We start from the raw sequence: 13,033 nt of genomic DNA, 5'->3' as shown, positions 1-13,033 counted from the left end.
AAACATACTGATGCAATTCGAAAATGCTTCTTTATTACAACCTATTAAAAATCAGGTAAAATTGATTCATAATTTCTATGGCTTTTCTTTCTAAGAACACACAGGAGGATATTTCAAAACCAAAGGCAAATGAGACAGCATTTCTGCAGCACCCAAGACTGTGCTGCGCCACAAAAGCTGACAATATCTTTATAGCTTGTGTGGGAGTTGACTGTAACCTGGGCTCACATCCCAGGAAAAGATGGATCACCAGTCTCTGGCAAAGCAGCAACTGTGCAACAAGCATTCAAACTGTGCTCCTTTCTGCTGTAATTGGCAATTCCCTAGTGAGAAATCCAATCAATGCGATAAAAACTACAGCAGAGTTGCATATTCTTCCACCCATGATGAGACTGTACAGTTCAAATGACACCAATAGTCTAGTCCACGGTCAAAAATATACTGGAGTCCAGGGAAGCTCATTTTTTTTAAAAAAAGGTTCACGTTTGGTTTTAGCAAAACAAATAACACAACAAATGACGGGAATACATGGATATGGTGCTATTACTTACTACTAATACCACTACCCTCATACAAGTAGTAATGTTCTCATATAATACATTTCATATATATATAAAATTTGTTTTGGTGACCAACTCAGAGAGATTTACCTCCATTAAGTTTGTCCCAAACACATTCATAGGATGGATGGATGGATGGATGGATGGGTGGATCAGTATCGACTACAGAAAGATGTCCTTTTTTGCCAGAAAAACACTTTACTGTGCTCTGACCTGCTTGAACAAGCAAATAAACAGCAACCGGCAGTTTCCTTTAATGATATTTACTGTGAGGGTGAATGTCTTTGAATGATTGCTGTTAGCTGCAAACCGCATTTGAACCTCTGTTTTTTGTTTTTTTTTTGTTCTTGCTGAGGATGCAGAGGCGATCCAAATCCTGTCCAAACCTTCCACCCACAACCGTTTCAAATGATACTTCTCTCTCCACAGATATTATACAAAACACTATAGGACACTATACAACACTTAACTCATTACAGGACAGCTTTGGTGCAGGCTTCTATATAAATTCTATAATATTCTTAGTCCACTATTATAATATGTATCTAAGCTACTTAACTAATTTCAGTGCGAGCTTACTCTAAGCCAAGTGTGCATGTTCAGCTGCAGGAAGCAGAAAAATAAAACCACTGCATCAGACTACACGTTGGCATATACCCGATGAAAGGGCTCATATTAGGAAGAGGCAAAACGACAGATCATATATGTAATGCTGTTTTTCAGCAGACTCAAGTGTTGGATGTCAGAGATTTCCACCAGCACATGAACAAGCCCAACCCCCACCACTTAGGTTGGACCACTTCAAATAAATCTCAACCTTGGGGAAACACCGTGTGATGTTTTAAACCGCAAAGACGCTCCCTTTCATCTCAACCTGCCAGATGATACTAACTACATTATGGGGGATTAATATGGACTATACACTTCTTATTTCAAATGTGTCCTTTTTATTTTCCAAAGTAAATAGTAATAAAGAATTACTTGCATATATTAATATACATTCACCTAAATTAAATTCTTTCATGTGATTGTAAGGCACCTGAGAGCCTTCAAATTACCAGCTACCTTTAAGGATATACGCTAAATCCTTACTTAGTTTGTCATCAGCTGGTGTGCGGCCATGAGATGACGGGAGCCTTACAAAGCCAACATAATCCCCTTGTCCTGGACTAATCTGATGCCCTGGACCTCTAAACAAACACTGTTGAATACTCTCCTTCCACACTGTTTCTTTAATATCCAGCTTGGTGTAAAACTGATTTTAAAAAAGGTGAATGGCTGGTCAAAATATAGTGTAACACACAATGAAATAGGGCTTTTTTTTCTTTTACAGGCCCCTGAGACTTCAAACTTATTAAATAATCTACCATGATTTACAGGAACATGCACGCAGATTTGTACAAAAGCCACAGTGTCATCACATAATTTGTCACTTTACCATCAGTCGTTTACATGCTCACCCAGTTGAAAAGGTCACGTCTCAGCAGCTCAGCTATCACACAAAATCAAAGTGGTGAATAAGCAAATGAGCATTTCCTCAAGTGGCAATGCTCTCATGTTCACCTTAGGCCTTCATCCACACGTTGGGCAAATTTACACATCTCTGACAACCATAAAGTGTCATTTTATTGTGTGACACTTACTGTCTTAAATTTCAGTTCCATTTTGCAATTGATGGCTCTGTCAGACTGTATAAAATGTGTCTGACATGCTACTACAAGGCTTCTAACACCCATATAATGATAAGAACAAATTACCACTAAAAAGGTAATCAGATGGAGAGGAACTCTTTGAAAAGGTAGTCAGCTGGAAAAGAAGCAGTACCTGCTCTCTGGCTCACAGTAGAAAAGCTGAATTTTCTTTGCTATAAAAGAACAAATACCATGTTTGCTCTGAAGAAGTATTACTATTATTAACAGGAACACCAGTGCTCCGACTTTTATGTTGCCAGCTACTGCTACATAATTTCAATTTTGTGACAAATCCTTGGCAACATCAAATCCTCTGGGTTTGACACTGTTATATTACAATCTTTTATACCGATTTCAGAATGACAAACATGTAAGGAATAAGTAATCCCTAAATAAAACACCCTTAAATCTCTCAAATCAACACAAAAAAAAGGGTTGCCAATTAATCAATACTGACCTGAAGTGAAAGGTGTGAATCATTTACAGGTACAGCTGACAAATTACAGTAGCGCTAGTAAAGTTAATCTTCTCTTGGCTCCCCGGACTACAACAGCTTTTGCTGGCTGGCTGAGTAAAATGCACTGGAGTTGATATGCACAACAGTTTATTGGTGAGAGACCCTGAATATCCCAACTAATAATTTTGTGTTCCTGTGGGCTGTGTGTAATCCTTTTGTCTACTGTGATGACATTACTTCCTATATGACATTTGAAAATCATGTCCAACTACCCAGTCTGGCTACAATGGCTGCTACAAGCATACCAAAACTACATGTCAAGCAAACCAAGTGCTCTTGCCTACTGACCTCTGGGAGTGTTAAGTACTACAAAACCACAGGTCTGCAGCTCGCTAACCGAACGGTCAAGAAGGCACGTTTCCAAATACCGGATAAGTGCTGTGTTTATTTCATGACGGTTAAAATGGATTAACAGCAGTGTGAGGTATCGTTACAATTGTGAGTTGGAGGATTTCACTGTATGTTTGAATGTAATATCTTGCAACTGCATTTATGTTAAGGTTTTTCTTTATCAGTGTCACCAGTTCAGAGTCATTGCCACACCCGCACAATGGAGCTGCCAAACTGCCAAGCGACCAAACTGACAATTAAAATTAACTGTGCCATTAGCCAGGAATGTTTAAGGCTTTTTAATGGAACAAGTAAAATGTTTCACTACCAAATACTCAAAGTTCCCTTTCTCACTTGGTGATCCTTGCATTTATCTGAACAAATGGCATTGGTAATAGATGATTGAGCATTAAAGCAAACAAACAAACCACCCATTCCAGCTGAATCGCTCTCACTGAGAACAAATCTAATGGTAACTCTCAACTTCATTTATAGGCAAACTGAACCAAGCCTCGGGTGGACAGTACACTCTAAAACACAATTGAATTTGGTGTGTTCACAGACACTGTTGTTGACCTGCCCTTAAATATGGCACTGTGAGATAATGCCAAACACTCACTGAGACTAGATGTCCGTTCATTTAGTCACGCCAGATGGAGGACCTTAGGACTTGCACTGTAAGCAATAAGCAGTTGTACTAGGAAAAAACAGAAATGCACTGCTTAAATGACATATGTGTATTTGATAAACTGTTGGCAGTGGTGCATTGGTGACGGTGGACGAGGCAAGTTAATCTTGCTAGAATGCATGCATAACAGCAATCACAGCCAAATCCGGTGCTTTTTTTGGTCACTTTTGCCTTTGCAAAATGCTAAATTCAACTTTGGATTACACTGCTGGGTTTATAGGCAACCTGTGGTGGCTGGATAGCTAGTAACAGTAATAATAAAATGTCTCCATCAGGTTTTGTAGTACAATAAAAAACAAAAATCATACCATTCTGCAGGTTGGACCTATTTTATCAAATGCAGAATTGCAATCTAAGATCTTGACTAATTTGATGTTAAACTGTAACCTGCTCTGTTGGACTAAAGACTACTTGACCAGTGTTTAATGTGGTACTGTAATACTCTATGGGGCATCAAAAAAAACACAGTGTGGAGCACAGGGTAGCCCATATAGCCCTTAGTGGTGTTGTAAAAATTTTTAATTGAATGACTCAATCCACTAAGATGGGACAGCCCCAACAACATAAGCCAAGAAAAAGAACCTGACTAATATGGAAAAGACTATCCCAAAATCTTTCAGAAACCCCCCAACAAGAAGATTTATTAGTCTCCAGTGCACCATTTCATAAGATATCCCAGGGAAGTTCATCCAAAAAAAAACAAAAAAAACAACTTTTTTTGTTGTTGACTTGTTACAGAACTGTAACACTGTGTGATGAAAGTGAAACAAGGGTTCAAACAGTCAGTATCACACTCTCTCATTTTTTGGTGAAACCTCAAGTGTGACACATTGATGGAAAACAATTCATTTTCTGTTTTCTTTGACATCCTTAAAAATACCCTCACGGGCCCCCTGGGGTCCCCGGTACCCAGTTTGGGAAACACTGTGGTCACTACACTGGTGGAATCTGCTACTTTAACTCTTTCCAACTAATTATCCCTTTTATCATTTAGCTGCCAAACATTTTACTTTCCAAAAAAAAAAAAAAAAAGTATAGGTGCAGAAAGACAAGTTGTTTTCTTTCATTAGCTTCAGTCTCCTCGAGGTGACTGTTAATACCAGTGTGCTCAAGTTAAATGGTATTAGTTAGCTATTGGGGCGCTTTAACGTTACTCAGGGTGAGAACATGGCAACAGTTTTACATGTTTACACGTTAGTTGAACTTCAAGAAGCTAAAACAGCTAACTTAGCTGAGTGTAATGAGCTAATCTGACTAGCACGCTAGCTGGCAGAGTGAAACAATGAGCTCAGAGTGCAGTCAGGCTTGGCTAGCTTGCTGCATGCTGTGTTGGCTATATGCTAGCCAGCTTGCCTTGCACGCAAGGCTAACGTTAAATGGCTAACGACTCGTAGCACTATCAACAATAAGGGGAAAAAGAAGAAAAAAATTATTCTAACTTACCGACTTAGCTAGCCACTCCTATTCCAAACCCTGGTCTGTCCATGGTGGCGAGCACTCCGTAAAAAGAACAAATCAGAGTGATGAATTACAATAAAACCTCTAAAATAAAAATGTGAAGCACCAGAAACCAGTGCACTCCCCAAGACATCCAACACAAGAGAGGAGGGGAGGCCAGCGATTCACTGGACTTCTGCCATCACACTTCGAGATACCGTCCACATCGAAAACAACCGGAGTCCGGAGGGCATTTTTTTTTTTTTATCGTTGCGGTCTCAAAGCCCTACACAAGTCCAGTCCTCTCCCGCGACCTTCGGACAATTAATCCCACCGCGAATGAGCTTCCCATCCAGGTTAATTCCTCCGTATTCACCGTTTCTCTGGATGAGCGCCGTGGTGGCTCTTCGTGTGGGAACTGATACAATGTAGCCGAGCAGCAGCAGCGGGAGCGGGCAGGAAATCCAGGACAAGCCGCTCCACTCGGATTGAACTGTCGCTCTCCACAGCGCCCGGGCTAAAGATGTGGAACTGGATCACCAACACTGAATGGACTGTGATTTAATTTATCTGATCTGAAAAGAGGAGTAGCCTATACATTTACCGGCCACTTTATTAGGAACACCTGTGCAATCTAATGCTGATATTTCTACTTTATTTCTACTTGATGCTAATGATATTTCTACTTTATGTTTATTATTGAGGTATTAGTGGGTGGTGGTGGCGTACAGGAGTGCATTATATTGAAAAGTGTTCCTTACTTGTTTTGCCCCCCTCATGTATGTTAATGGGGTGGACAAAATATTAGGAACACCATTCAATATAATACACCACTACGACCTCAATAACAGAGCCTGACCGAATTTTTGGGGCCGATGCCGATACCAATATTAGGGAGTAAAAAAATTCCCATATCGATATATCGACATATATAAATATATAAACACACATTTTGTGCAGTGATGTGGTTATCAAACACTTGTGACAAAGACATGTAATAGAGGCATGATATTTTATTTTTTTAAACTATTATTTTAATATTATTTTAATAAACTTTATTGTATAAAATGACATCAGTGCACTGAAACAGTAAACGTCACTAGGAATTTAATAATTATAAATAACTATACATAAAAAAACGACAAAAAACACATGTATATATTAAACTTTAATGAAGAAAAGAACCAATCTACATAAAATGCTGCCTATATAACTTTAAAAAATAAAAAATATATATATCAGCACATATCGGACAACGTATACGCCAATACCAATATACCTGTGATAGGTCAGTATCTGCCAATAATATCGGCTGACCAATATATCGGTCGGGCTTTATAAAATAATAATAAACACAAAGTAGAATTATCACCTTTCTGACAATGTCAACAAAAACTGAAAATGTATAAGTTTTGTAAATGTAGAATTTATGGCACAGCTGTTGTATTGGATTGCATTAGACTGCTTAATTACGTACATCTCCTCCTTCTCCCTCATTATAAATCCAGAATAACTAAATATGTAAATGTTGTTCATTCAAAAAGTTTTCCTGCTGGACACAAGATGTCTCCACCTATTTCATTGTAAAGTCCAATTCTCAGTGTATGAGCACTGGAGGCTTCAAGTTTCCACATCACACTTAAGTCAGTTGCATACTGGACCACGATTGGCTTCAAAAGTGCGTTGTGATGTCACAAATCATCCTTGTAAGTAAATGCCTTAAACTCAGATTTTAGGTGAGCTCACATAAACTTTCCTCCTTCAGCAGATGAAGTTAAAACAGCCTTCTAGTGTCGAACTCTGCACATACATCATTCTGCTCAATGAAGCTCAAACATCAAACTGAAGTAACAAGAAGAAAAATATATTTTTGACTGGAGGGGGACTTTAAGTCAGTAGAATATCAGGAAATACCCAGAACAATTGTATACATGAAAACAGAGAAAACTGTCTTGAACCAGTGAATGCTCCTAAATTACTAAAACGGTCAATCGATAATCAGATAATCTCTTGATTATTTTCTCGATTAATCAAGTAGTTGCTTGAACTATAAAATGTCAGAGAATGGTGAAAAGTTTACTTTCATAGAGGACATTTAAGAAGATAGAATGAAGGTTTTTTTTTTTTAATTCTTACAAAATGACTCAAAACAATTAATTGATCATCAAGATAGTTGGCGATTAATTTTCTGTCTGTTTTTTCTGTTTCATAAGGCACCATTTAGGGTTTATAAACTGTAACTAATGGCTTTGTTGATGTTAACAAATCATTACTAATACTTTTTATATAGTTATAATCCATTAATAAGGAAAACTTCTGGGTTACTGTGTGAAAAACATCTTTGGTTGGTGTTCATCCTTAAAATTTGGTAAAAATACAGCAATAAATGCTCATTGATTTCTGACTTTCTAATAATCCATCAAGTATGAAGTTGCACATTTCAAGAGGATGCTAACAAATGACTTGTGGTCCAGACTGTCTGCAGCCTTTTTCCAAAAGGAAAGTGGTTGAATGGTCCATTGGAGCTGTCTTCCTGATTAACTAAAGAGCTTATCTAAAAAGATAGTGTCATGCTGGAGGAGGATAAACACCAGCCAAAGGATAAAGATTTATTTTTTTACAACCTGACAACCCAAAATTGTTCAAATTAATGGATCATAACTGATCAATAAAGCTTCAGTAAACATTAATAAAGCCAAATTCTAAATCAGTTATAAAAAGGGACCTTCAAAAGACATAATCTGTAAGCATTTAGTTGAATTTCTGTATAGCGAATGGAGGAAATACTCTTTTCAAGGTAGTAATTGATATCATCTGTAAACAATTGTTGGACCACTTTCTTAAGACTGTATCAAGTACATTGTTGAATGTCAATACTTCCATCTGTTAATACTCCGATTACACAAAAGAAAACAATACAATGCTTTGGTCAAAACTTGATCTTCGTGCTTGCAACTACCTACGCCATGTTCTAATTCCAGTGAACTGAATCTATTAACAAGCAACCGAGGGGGAATTTCTCAGTGAGCTGGGAGAAAAAAAAGAAAAGAAAAAATGATTCAAACAATAAGACCCTTTCAGATATGTCAGGATTCAAATTCTCACAGCACCACGGATAACCTTTCATGTTTACCAGCTTCAAACACCATGAAGGCTTTAAGTCGTTGTCTCTCTCAGCGCTGGTTTCCCAGGCAACAAGAATATGATAATGTTGCCTTTGACATGACAGAAGGAATCATCTCGCTAACAAACAGAGACAACAGGCACAGGGAGGGCTGGGGGAGAGGCAGGGGAGGGGGCTGAATTAATGGACTCATTTTCACACAGAGGAAAAAGCAGCAGCAGCAGCTACTCACCATCCTCCATCTTCCTCTGTTGCCTCCAATGCATTCCTGCTGGCAGGCACACTCGTGCCTTCCCAAGGGAACAGCCAGCCTCCATTGGAGAGCTAAATAACAGTCAATGGCCAGTGGGGACCGGAGGGGACGGATTTCTGATGATGACTGCCCTTCAAGGCTGAGGCTCCGAACCACTCTTGCTGAGCGTCACACCAACTAAAAAACTGAAATGAACAAGCTGTGTGGACGGCATGTGTTTTCCATCAGTGAAAAAGGGCTAATCAGCCAGCCATGTGGAATCTCAGAGGGGCTGGCTTGATTCATGTGTGATCATCTTTCCATTACTCTGTGAAAGAAACTGTAAAGCCTTGAGACTGATCTAAAAGAGACTAGTTCTTTAGCACATATTTAAATAAAAGATCTGTATCAACTGACAACCTTGTAGCACATTAATTAATTGCATAGATGCAGTGGAACAATGTAATAGTTAACACAATTATTAATACAATACAACATAATGTTACACTATTGTAGCATAGTTTATACATTTCAATGATTCAACAATTTTTTTTTTTTTTTTTTACCATGACCTAATTCATCTTCCATTTTCCAGATTGATCTGGGTCATTTTTGGTTTTGAGTGACGTGTCTCAACAACTGTTTGATTGATCGGCATGAAATTTGGTACAGATGTTCATATGTGCCTCAGGATGTAATAACCTTGGTGATCCTCTGATTTTTCATCAAGCGCCACCATCATCATCTTTCAGTTTGTCCAGTACTTTGGTTTATGACCAAATATCTGCAAAACTGTAGTATTCAGATAGACAGTATGAGTTCTATATTTGGGGGGTTTTTTTGGGCTGTGGTTTGACTGCCCCGTAATAGAAGGTGCAAACACTAGCAAAGGTTGGAGTCATACATACAACAGCGTGCGTTAAATTTAGGAGAAATAATTATTGGTTCTGAGATCAGTTGCAAACCAATAATTAATCACCAATGAACAGTGACGCCAATAATATAACAATGGATACGTTTTGCTGATGGGATTATAGAGCAAAATCATAAAATTGAGCTGTACTCTCAGGCTAAATATGTGCCTTGAGTACCGCACGAAAAGGCAAAATCAAATGAAGCAGGCAAATTTGGGATTATTCACAGATTGTTAAATGTTAATGTGTCTATTCGCCATATAATCCACGCCACTCTTCCAACGTGAATGAGATCAACTGCTGAAGTAAAGACATTTCTTTGCTCCATGTTCTAAATTTGCTTGAAACGGCTTTTTTTGGGACAAGCTTACATTTTGACCCAATTAGTCAAACAGAAACCACAGTCATGAGGTCTTTGTATGAGATATCTTTGAATGTAATGGATCTAGAAAGAACGCTCCAGTGTCAGTATGGTAATTGTAAGGTATTTCTCCAGGCAATTTGCTTTGTTTCCTCACCGAACTGCAACAGTTTTGTAAATATCTATCTGTCATGTGATTACATTTTAACAGTTGAGAGAATAAGACCACATTTCTAAAGCCTGTGGCAAAAGTGTGTTTGCATTAATTGTCAATCATACTGCAATATGCTAATAGTTAATCCAGAGTAATCATGTTATGTATCTGTTACAGTGCCTGCTCCTCAGAAAACAGTAGCCTGCAAGGATATATTTTACATATTCAAGAGACTAAAGCTCGAAAAATCACTATGTTCAGAGATTTACCCCTCCTGACAGAAGAGACCTTGAAGACAAACTATCTTCTGAACTGTCTTTTGTGTGGTGTTATTTGTGTTAAAAAGCTCTAAGAAGCTGTGAAGACATCCTAGTGGGGGGGCTTTCTGTGGACAGACATTATACCCTGATGTGAGCATCTTTAGTTTAGAGTTTCTATTATGGTATCTATTAGGTTTCTATGGCATTCCTTTTTGCAAAATTGATGTGGCAATCATTTTAAACACCCCCGTCCACATCTGTGTTGTTACAGGTCCCATCTCATTCAGCAAGGTCAAAAAGGTCATGGACCAAATTGATCACTTATCAGTGGATCTTTAAAAATGCCTCAGAAAGAAAGCCATTTGTAATGGGAAATCCATTTTTAATTGAATTTATGCATCTGCTCTCCTTTTAAGAACTCAGGATCATTTTGGTGTACACAGTGCAGAGCAGATTTACTGATGTTTGCATGATACAGATTTCCTCTGATTGCAGTCCTTTGTGGAAAAGATCATTTATAGATCAGATATTACCATTTACTGTAGCCCAAGCAGCCCTCAGGGGAAAACAGGTCATGAAAAGAGAACACAAACAGACATCCATGTCTCAGATCTCCCTGTGTTTTACCCACTTGCCTTGAGGGACAAAAGCATTCAAAAGTTCATGTGTTTCCCCTCCTCAGATGGGGCCCACCTTGGACCTCGGGACTAACCAAAGCAACGAGCCATGACACACATTGGAGACGGTACAAAGGCAGGCGGGGGAGGAATTCTGCTCCACTTAGCAAGTCTATAAAGCCCAGTTCCTATTAGGCAATCATAGGTGTGATCAGGAAATGTGTCTTTGCCAATATCTCTACCAGGACTGTGAGTGGACTGAATGAGCTTTTAATTGATCTACAGTTCCACAAAGTGCTCAGATTACTTCCTGTTGGCTTGGTGAAAATGATGAAGTATTGTATGAGGAAGTCTTGGATGTTGAGGAAATATTTGGACCAATTTAATTCAGGGAATTATGCTGTGTTTGTCATCAATGAGCCAATAATGACAATCCTTTTCTAAATATTTCCTTTGTACATCCATCCTTGCTCGACAGGCAGCGTTCTGTGACATATTATGAGATGGATGAGCCACAAGCTGTTCCCAGGTTGTATTGTTCCCCAGCCTGCCGCCACCTCTTCTAAAGTGTTCCAAAGCCTAATTCCTCTTTCCCAGCCTGTGGGGATGGGGGGATGGGACCCTGCACCCTCAGTCCAATCAGTCTCTCAGCAAGCACACAAAGGTCCCGCTGCTTCTACAACTGGAAACTTGGCTTGATAGTGAGGAAGAGGACATACTGTTGGAATGGAGTCAACTGTATTTCATTTCAATAAGGAAATTCAGCTGGGCATCTTTTTTTTTCAGCCCAAATGATGAATAAATACATTACTTTTTAAGTGTCTTATCAAATTGAAAACTAGCTAATTGGATGAAAGTAGGACGGTGAGAGAAATTTTAGTAAAGAGTTTCTACTCCTGAAACAGGTGGTGCTCAAAATTGGATGATGCTCTGCTTGTTACATTGCTTCATCTACTCTGATATGTCCCTCTCCCCTATCTGCTGGCATCATTAGCAGCAAGGTGGTTGGTGTGTGATGTAGTATCTGAAGAAGCCTCAGGCACAGTGGTCAAGCACAAAACCCCCCCCCCACAGATGGTAAATTGGTTTGATTTAAAATCAGGATGATTTGCTGGTAAGAGGTTGCAATGTATTTATTTGCAGGGAACCATGTACAATATTAAAAATAAGTGTTGTCATTTGATGTATTACACCAGAGTAAGTGTAAAGCAAATTTTCATCTGCAATTTTGGGAAATTCTGTTTCTTGCCAAAGTTAGATAAGAGGATTAAAGCTAGAGTAGGTAATATATTTTAGAAGTATTTTTTGTTATATTTGTTGAAATTCTCTTTACATCTCAACAGAAATCAATAAATCAAATGCTCTGACAATAAAAAGAAAAAAAATCCAGTATCTGTGGGTGGTGCAGGCCTGTAATAAGTCTGTCCAATAATTTCATTCAGCCTGAATGAAATGATTGGATAGGCTACCTGCCTGTCAAACTGCCTATCTGTGCTCACTCTGCCTGTGTACTACTGGCTGTAATGCGGGAGAAACTGAACAACGCATAATCTTATCAACAACGCCGGTCCAAGAGACTTTCAATGGATGTAAACTCGGCTCCCAGAAGTAAAAAAAGCGGAACTCATTACTTTTGTGGCAGACATCAAACAGCTGAGGGGCGGTCCTGTTTACCGTTTACTGTTTACTAAAGGTTTTTGTTGTGCCTTGAGAGGAAGTTGTGTGCATGAGTGAGTGCAGTAGTAAACACAGCGAGTACAGTAAACAGTGGTAAACTGTTGTGTTGCGTGCACGTATGACGCGCATGCATATGACCCTGCTTGAATGGTGGGAGGAGCTTAGGACAGAGAGGAGAGGGGAGGATCTGCAGGAGCAGGGTTTTATTTTCAAATTCTGGTGGTTTTTTGGTCTTTAACAGAATACTACCTACCCCAGCTTTAATACCATTCTCATATCTGCCTGTTCAATGTGAGGCTACAGCCAGCAGCTAGTGGCCCAACTAAAAAAAAATCCACCTCCCAGCACCTCTAAAGCTCACTTTTATCATGTTGGTTTCATATGTACAAAAAATTAGGTGTAAAAACATCATTGTGTGGTTTTATGTGCCAAGCTGAATTGTTGTTTTTTCACTTCGGTTTTTGTACATAT

General features: G+C 38.8%; 1 protein-coding gene across 2 annotated transcripts in view; it reads right to left on the bottom strand.

Annotated features, from left to right (window-relative positions):
• Positions 1-5,913, bottom strand: part of LOC122984350 (zinc finger protein 609-like) — a 79,723-nt gene extending 73,810 nt beyond the window's left edge. For both annotated transcript variants that reach the window (XM_044354732.1, XM_044354740.1), the window contains exon 1: positions 5,230-5,913. The gene's annotated coding sequence lies outside the window, so the exon portion shown is untranslated. The remainder of the gene's footprint in view (positions 1-5,229) is intronic.
• Between the last annotated feature and the right edge of the window lie 7,120 nt (positions 5,914-13,033).

Source organism: Thunnus albacares, chromosome 1 (assembly GCF_914725855.1).
Source record: "Thunnus albacares chromosome 1, fThuAlb1.1, whole genome shotgun sequence".
Classification (NCBI taxonomy): domain Eukaryota; kingdom Metazoa; phylum Chordata; class Actinopteri; order Scombriformes; family Scombridae; genus Thunnus; species Thunnus albacares.
This window is presented reverse-complemented; position numbering and strand designations above follow the sequence as displayed.